Here is a 6,936-nt window from a genome sequence, read left to right on the forward strand (position 1 = left end):
CTGTCTTCACAGGGATCTGTGTCTTCATATGAATATCGTTTATTAGGACACACGTCATGTTGCATAGGGCACCCTATTTCAGTATGACCTCAACTTAACTTTGCTATGACCTTATTTCCAAATAAGATCACATCCTGAGGTGCTGGGGTTAGGACTTTAGCGTACCTTTTTTAGTGGACACGATTCAACCCATCACCATACCTTACGGCCATACAACCTCCCATGTCCTTCACACACGCCCACAGTCACACACACATGCGCACGCACACACCCATACATACAGACAGACACTCACATACACCACCCCATCTCATATACGCACTTCCCCTCAGCCTCCCCGTCTTACAGACAGTCACCCCCCCACACAGTCACCCTCCTTCACGTGCCCTCCTGCTCCTGTCCCATTCCACACACATCCCCTGGGCCACACTCAGAGGCCACCCCTCGGGGGTCATGCTCCGAGACCTGGCGCATTCTCAGCCTTACACTTGGCTCATAGCTTTCACATCCTCTCCCACCCACACAGTCTCTCCCGTTCTGACTCCTTCTCCCTCCAGCCATCCGAACTCCAACCAGCCAACACGCTAGGCAGGGAGTTGTCGCCAGGCCACTGGGCCCCACCCCCACCAGGGCACCCGGTGGATAGCCCCTTGCTGTCTGGAATCAGGTGCTCCCACAGCCTTCTCCATCTCAGACTCCCACTCTTCCCTCTCAGGAGCAGACAGACAGACAGACAGACACATGCACACGCACTCTCACCCCCACACCGCCCCTCCAGCAGCCCCACGGCAGCAGTCTGTTCCTCATTATGGGCCAATGTGCCTGTTTACTCACCCAGCTGGAGATGGTTAGAGAGTGATAAATAATGAAAGAGAAAACAGGCTTTCCCCTCTGCGGCTTCTATTTATGTAACATGTGTCACAGCTCACTCACAGACTTTGTTTCGAAGCTGGTTGCAGGAAATAGTTTATTTTTTCCGGACGGTGGCTTGGGGGGCGGGGTGGGGGGCCTGGGGTTCGGGTTTCTGGTCTCACGCCCAAGGGAGTTTCGGGATCCGGCACCCAGAGACCTCCTCCTGGTCCTTCCCCTCCCCACCTTCCCCGACACCCCAGACAGACATCAGGGCCCAAGGCTGCCTTAGAACGGGGTTCTCTGACTCCACCAATTTGGAAGGAGTTGGAGTGGTTGGGGTTCCCTCCCAGCTGCCTCTGAAACCCCCCCAAACAGATGGGCTTGTTTTAAGAGCCAAACAGCTTGAGGGTAGGACTCCCTGAGATGAGGCAGTGGGACAAGAGGCTTCCTAGGTAGCCTGCACCTGTTAGCGGAGAGGGTCCAAAAGGATTCATTCTATAAAAGATGAATATAAAGATTCAGGCCTTGTATCCACTTAGCACTTTAATGTCCATGGTCTCTCTGAAGCCTCACAATTTTCAACTGCTGATTCCCAGGTGAGGTCATTGAGGGGCAGGCATGGGGAGGGGACTTGCCATGGTCTCCTCAACAGATTGTAAAGAGCCAGGACTTCAAACTCATACATCCCACTGCCCCCGTCTTGAAGGGGCACCTCCCTTGGTAGAATTCTGGCCCACGTAACTTATGCTAAGGCAGGTGGGAGTAGTTACAAGGGTGTGGGGGCTGGAATGCGGGGGAATGTGCGTTGTCAGAGATCTGAGACATGCCCCCCTCCCACTCTTTCTCCAAATAAGAAGGCAGCCATCTTTGGGGGGATGCTCCAGGGAGGGAAGAAGCAGCAGAAAGCGGGCCTGCTTCCCAAACCCCAGTGCCAGGAGGTTCTTGGGAAGTTTGAAAGCAACCTGCCCCTACCTGAGCCTGTCTCTGAACTCCAGGGCAGGGTGACCATGCCTTGCCTGACATGGAGCCCCATGGATGTCTCAGGCCCCCTACGGGAGAAACCCAGGGCACCCCCCCAGGAATGCAGAGTCCACTGTAGAAGGTGGACCAGGAAGCCCCCTAACTCCTGGAGACTGGAGGAGTGGTGTGCGTACAGGTATCGTGGAATCAGTCCTATCCGGTGGCCTCAGGGCTTCTCCCAGGATGATCCCCAGCGATCTGCTGGGTGGTGGGAGAAGCAGCCACATTCCCCAGACAAGAACTTTAAAGCTGAGCACCTGGGGTCTGGGATACTATAATACCTTTTAATTTAGTCTGGGAGCCTTTGTGGCTCTGAGGAAGGCCAAGGAGAGACGGGCCAGGAGAGGGGGCTCCACGAGCACCCCTTCGTGGGTTTCCAAGAGCCTCTTGCATCCCAGGCTCTTTGGCAGGGTGGGAGTGTGGGGAAGGGAGGGCTGGCCAGAGCCCACTGCCCTGGTATTTGTTCAGGCTGCAGCATGGAGACCCACAGCAGTTTCACAGGGGCCTGGCCCAGGACAACACCCCCTCCCCACTGACACTCGCCTGCACACACCTATGCCTTCAAGTGACTGCCCGCATGCAGCCCCTTTCAGGAGGACCCAGAGCTCTGGACTCTAACGTCCCCTGTAGATGGTGACGTGAATAGTAAAATTCATACTGAACCCCAGGGGCTCTGCACACCTCTTCTCTAAACTTCATATTGATCCTGCAAGGAAACTTTTATTAAACCTACCCAGCCCCAACCTTGTAAGTGAGAAAAATGGGGCTCAGGAAAGGCTGCGTGATTGGCCCGAGGCCACACAGCTACTGCATGGCAGAGAGCTGGGTTGGGATTTAGACTCATCTCACGCCAAGCTCACACTTCATCCCTTTCACCAGGCTGCCTTTCCTGTTTCTCTCCCAACACCCAGCATCCGTAAATGTTCAGGAAGTCGACTGGTTAATGTGTACATATGGGTTTTCTTTCATATACATTCGGTGCAGGCCCCAGCTGCCCTTTTCCATACCCATCCCAAGCTTGATCTCCAGGCAGACTCAGAACATCACAGACCCTTCTGCATTCTCCACAGTCAGGACCAGTGACAACCTGAATTTCCTGGGCTCCAGCCTCAGTTTCCGTCTGTTTCTCAGGCCCAAACACCTGAGTAAGACTCCCCCTGCTTTGAGGAGCCCAATAGCAGTGGCTGGACTACTGCTCCAGGTCTGACCCTCACTCTGGAAGCCTCTAGGGTCCAGCCACCTCCATCCTCTGCTCTTCCTCCAAAATGTCAGGCCTGGCACTGCCGCCCTGCAGCTCCCTCTCCCTGTGGCCCCCTGAGAGCCCAGGCTTTGCTTGAGGGCAGTGAGTGAAGCCGGCTGTAACAGAGAAACCTCGGGCTCCTCTTTAGAAGTCCCCTGAGAAGGCAGATCTGAGGAAAGGCTGCTGAGAAGGCGCCTGCAGCAATGTCAGCTTGAGAACAACCCGGCTGACAGGATGCTGAGTGGGGATTAAGGTCGGGATCAGGGAAGCTGGGGAAATGAAGGCAAGTTCCCTGCTCCCCTCGCTGCCACTGCTGCTGCTGAGTTTGTCTTGTGTTTGTTCTCGCTCTGGGAAAGTGGACGGGGAGGGAAGTGGGCAGGGATGAGGCAGAGAGGTGGGGAGAAGGCCAGGGGAGAGGTAGAGAAAGGCAGGCAGCAGGGTGGAGGGCGGAGGAGAGGAGAGGGTGCCAGGACTCTGGTTCTCAGGGCTCTTTCAGGGCAGGCAGCCGCCTGGGGCCCTCGGCTGGGACGGTTCTCCAGTGACTATCCCCAGTCATCCATGGGGCAGCCAGCCGGCTCCCCCATTACCTCTCCCCGAATCGCAGAGCCTGTCCTGAGTGTCAGTGGCACGACCAGTGAGGACAAATTGACTGGGCCAAGGTGGCAGATGTGACATACCTTCCAGAAAGAGGACAAGCCTATTTCTACCTGCCTTCAAATGCAAGGCTGCCATTCTGGGGAAAGGCCATCACCGAGACCTGCCTCATCATTGAAATGTCACCAGAGCCCAGGCAAATGGGCAAAAGAGTTCCAGGTCATCTAGCGCAGCAAAATTCTAGTGAATCCTTAGTCCCTTGTCACCAGTGTGGCGGTTAAGAGCGTGACCTCTTGTCTCAGACCGCCTGGGTTGGTTCAAATTCTAACTCTGCCACTGATTTCTGTGTGACCTTGAGCAAGTAAGCGAACCTCGTTATGCCTCAGTGGGAGAAAACAGTGGCACCCCATCACGAGGTTGTGGAGAAGACAGAAGGAGCGAACACACAAGAAGTACGTGGAGCCGGGCCTGCCACGGAGGATGTGTGCCGTGAGAGTGGTTTTATTTATTGTCAAGGGCAGAGTGAAGGAATAATAGTGGCAACTAGTGGCAACGTAAAGTTATTCATCTGATAGCTTCCTGGAGGACGGGAGTGTGGAATCTGATTTTGGAGGCTGAGGCTTGGCAGAGGTGTGGGAGTGAATTTCATGTGTGAGGCAAGCTCCCACGTGCCAGGTGAGTGTGGGGCTTGAAAGGGGCAGAGGATTTAAGGAGGTATCTGGTGCAAGATGGAAAGGATGCTTTCCTGGGAGCCCTACTCCCAGCTAGTCTTTCTCCAAAGTTCCTGTTCTAACTAGGGGTAACATGACTATTCTCTCCCAGTCCTGCCAAAGGCAAGCCAAGGGAGCAAAGACCATGAAAAGATGCTTTTCATCATGGTGACCTACCCAGAATGGAACTTATTCCAGAAATCCAAGTGATTCATTGCGGCTTCTAGAACCCCCTGGGTCCTCTGGACCTGGTGAGGATTAGGCAGCAGAGAAAGGTACAGAGACTACAAACCTGGCAGCAGATGGTTCCTGGGGCTGGGCTCCAGCTCGGCCACTGACCAGCTGTGTGACTTGGAGCAAATCAATTAGCATCGCTAGGCCTCAGTTGCCTGGTCTGTGAAAGGAGATAAAGATTGACACAGGAGAGTGGTTCCTGGTCTCCAGGACTGCCTGCGGCAGGGCCTGCCATCCTGGCCTACCCCACAGCCCCTCCTGGGGATCCCCAGCCCTTCATCCTATTTCTGGACACCATGGCCACAGGCTGGAGGTGGGGGGAGTGTCCGGGTGAGAGTGAGAGCCTCAGAAGGGGTACTGGTTATTGAGGAGAGGGTCTCCTGAGTGATGTCTAGGCCCAGGAGAGGGGGGCAGCTAGTCTTCTCAGATGTGTGTGGAGATTTTACCTCTAGGAGACTGGTTTCTGGAGAAGCTAGTTTCAAAAACACCTTTTCTTTCCCCTGTCAATCAAAATTATGTCTATTTATTATAGAAAATACAGAAAAGCATCAAAAAAGGAGATAAAGTTCTGCCACGAGGCCACCACTCAGAGATAGCTATGGTAAGATGTTACTGTATCTTCTAGTTTTTTTAAATCACATTCCTCCCACACTGATTCACACACTTACGCATTTATACATACATATAGGTAACTTTTATTACAGCATAATAACTTAATGGACGTAGAGTTCAAAAAACTTAGAAACAGGATCATGGAAATATAAATACATTACTATTTCGTAAACGGTTTGTTTCATCAAACAAAATACTGAGAACCTTTTTCCCCGGTTATTCCCCCGACATAATTTGAAGTGACTGTAGAGTGCTCCATCTTTTGGGTGTGTTGCAAGGCATATAATGTTATCAGTCCTCAATTGTTGGTCATCCTGATTGTTTCTAGATGTTTGCTATTATAAACAACACTTTCACAAACATCCTTGCAGAGAAATCTTTGAGGGGGCAGTTAACTTTGCAATTGTTTGTGTATATGTCTGTCTACTCCCAGCCCAGAGCTTGAGGCTTTCTAAGGCAGGCTCTTTGTCTGATTCACTAACTTGGCTCCTGGCTCACTGTAGATATGCAGTAATTTTTGAATTACATTGTATTTCTAGAGGCTGTGCTCTGGGCTGAGGAAATGGAATGGTGGGCTCATCAGGAAGGAGCCCACCTTCCCTGCTAAAACACTCAGGGTTCTATGTCCCACTGTCACTCTGTTGGGCCTGCCAGCTTCTCCTAGGAACAAAACATTCCCAAGCCCAGGGCCACAGGCCATCCTGGAATCACATGGAAAGGACTCTCTTTATCTCTTACCTTCCTGGACAAACCAAACAGTGCCGCCCCCTGCCAGGACCCCTATTCTGACTCATTTAAGTTCTTTTGTTGTCTTCAAGCTGAAGGCCCAGCTAACAGAGCCCTGTTAGCTGCTCATTACTGCTAAAGCCGAGGTATGGCAGCTCCCCAGTCTCCCCACAGGCAGCCCCCTCTCTGGCCCCTGTTTCTGACAGCACAGCCCACTGGACCTGAGAAGTCCCCACATGGTACACCTCAGCCTGCCCCCTGCTCTGCTTGCCACTTCCTATGGCACCAAGGAGCCTTTGTCTCTTTCTCCTGGGGGCTCTAGTCAGATGCTGTCATTCTTCTTAAAGAGAGATTTGTAGAATTTGGATTTTGGAGCTGAGACCCAGTTTCCAGGCTTTCAATGGGTCTGAGAGAGAAAGAGAGAGAGAGAAGAGACAAAACTCGAGAGGTAAAACTTACTAATTTAGTTTTTCTCCTCAATCATCCATGCTCCTAACCTCCTGCAAATTTTCTTCTTTCTTTTTGTCTTTCCCCCTCTTCTTTCTCTCCTTTCCTCCTCTCTCTCTCTCTCTCCTCTCTTCTCTCTTTCAGCTCTGACACACTCTCCCACCCTCCTGTCCTCATTTTCCCTCCTCTCCCCTTCTTTTTTAAGTTTTTTTTTTCTTTTAACTTTCAAGGTCATTCCGGACTCCTGAAGCCGCCAGTCCCTCAGTGAGACGCGAGCGCCACTGGCGTCCGTGGCCTCTGTTTCCGTGGCAACCCAGTAACCATTAATTTTCAATTAAAGGAGACAAAAAGCTCGATGACAGCTCCAGGTCTGCTGAAGATGTCAAGAATCTGTATTAATATACAGCAAGAGAGCATAATTGTGTGTCCATCTTCCAGAGCAGCGAAAAATGGAGGGATAATTACCAGCTCGAAAGCCACTCTGTAATTTAGTTCTTACTG

The sequence above is a fragment of the Rhinolophus hipposideros genome (genome assembly GCF_964194185.1).
Source record: "Rhinolophus hipposideros genome assembly, chromosome: 3".
Taxonomy (NCBI): Eukaryota; Metazoa; Chordata; class Mammalia; order Chiroptera; family Rhinolophidae; genus Rhinolophus; species Rhinolophus hipposideros.